Source organism: Talpa europaea (assembly GCF_964194135.1).
Source record: "Talpa europaea genome assembly, chromosome: 10".
Taxonomy (NCBI): Eukaryota; Metazoa; Chordata; class Mammalia; order Eulipotyphla; family Talpidae; genus Talpa; species Talpa europaea.
In genome coordinates, this window is record NC_140077.1 from 62,418,816 (window position 1) to 62,420,402 (window position 1,587).

A 1,587-nucleotide genomic window follows, 5' to 3' on the forward strand; every position below is an offset into this window, starting at 1 on the left:
AGATAGACCCCTTGGCTGAGGCTGAATCCTAAGAACCCGAGAGGGCACCAGCACAAGGCCATGGGTGGAGAATGTTCAAGGGCTCACAAAGTCAGTCCTCTTGGGATACGGCACAAATGTAGTAAAATGACAGAGAGGAAAGGATTTATTAAAATTGAGGATAACAGAGACTCCTAGGGCGGGTCGGAGGGGCATGCTGATGTTCGTGCCCGATTGGTCTGCACCCTTGAAATGTGCAGAGGCTGAGACACACCTGACATCTGAGACAATGGTGTGTTCTGCTGCGTATGTCAGGTTTTTTTTTCAGACTTCAATATTTTTACTGGAGCAATTTCAGTAAAAGGCAGCTTTTATTTATAGAATTTAATGTGTGTGGGGACTCTCGAACCCGCTTGGACACGAGTGCAGATAACCATTAAGCCTGTTTATGTATTTTATTTTCAGTTTGCATATAAATTTTTTTGTTTCACATTTATGAAAATCCCAATCCTGTAATGACAAACCCTTTCTTACCTATTTCATAATTAAATATAACAGCTTCAAGAAACATATATTTAGATCAGTTTAATCTTGAAATGTAATCCAATAAGGCTAAAAACTAAACATTTTATTCCTGTGCCAAATAATGAAACACTCGAAAGCCTTCAGGATCTTCTGACTGATTATCTCAATAAGAGAACATATTTTTGATGTGGTGAAAGAAATATGTTCATCTCCAATTACAATTGCAACCCTGTCAGGGGAGATGACAAAAGCATCATCATCTTTTGTAATTTCACTGTCATCAATAACCCTCTTCAGGACTTTCATTACACTCTTGTGTACATAAGCCTTTTTTCTGATCATGATATCATTTTTTTTTTTTTTTATAGAGGCATGCTTTATTTACTTGTTTGCTGGTTTGTTTGTTTTGTTTATACATGCACTGGGCACAGTCAGAAGCGCGGGAGGGTGAGAGAACTCACCAGATCCAGAGCGGGGAGCAGAGCAGGCAGAAGGACCGAAGTACACTGCTGAGGGGAGCAGCGGGCGGCAGGAGAGGTCTGCGCGCCATGTGGGACCCTCCTCCAGTGGCCGGGGAGCAGCCGGGGATCGAACCGGTGCCGCAGAGGCCGCCGGCAGCTTCGCAACCCAGCGCTCAACCGCTGTGCCACCGGGGAGGCCCTCATGATATCATTTTAATAATTGCACTGTTGGCATATCTTAGCTTTTTCTCCAGTCTAACCTCGAACTCCAGAAACTCCTGTCCAAACTTGCCCTTGTGATGACATTGTAATGCAGGTAGAAATCGCTGACCAGGGCCTCCTGGTGGCATAGGGGTTAAGTCTCACCACTACCAGCTATCACAACTGTGGCTTGAGTTAGATCCCCAGCCAGGAAGCTACCCACATGGCGCAGCAGACCTCTCCTGTCTCGTTTAGCGGTGTATATTGTATTTCAGTTGATCTGCCTTTCCTGCTGCCCACTCTGTCTCTGGTGAATCCTCTTATCACCCACACCCCCACACCTCTGGCCTACATCCCAGATCTTGTATGAAAAAAAAAAATCGCTGGCCATAATCATTTTTGCCACAGGGAAAACTCTCCA

The 1,587-nt window shown here is 44.8% G+C and overlaps 1 pseudogene across 1 annotated transcript; it reads right to left on the reverse strand.

Annotated features, from left to right (window-relative positions):
* Nucleotides 1-554: 554 nt before the first annotated feature.
* LOC311179235 (protein mago nashi homolog) lies at nt 555-846 on the reverse strand (annotated as a pseudogene). Its single transcript has one exon. The product of its transcript is annotated as a protein mago nashi homolog (transcript).
* Between the last annotated feature and the right edge of the window lie 741 nt (nt 847-1,587).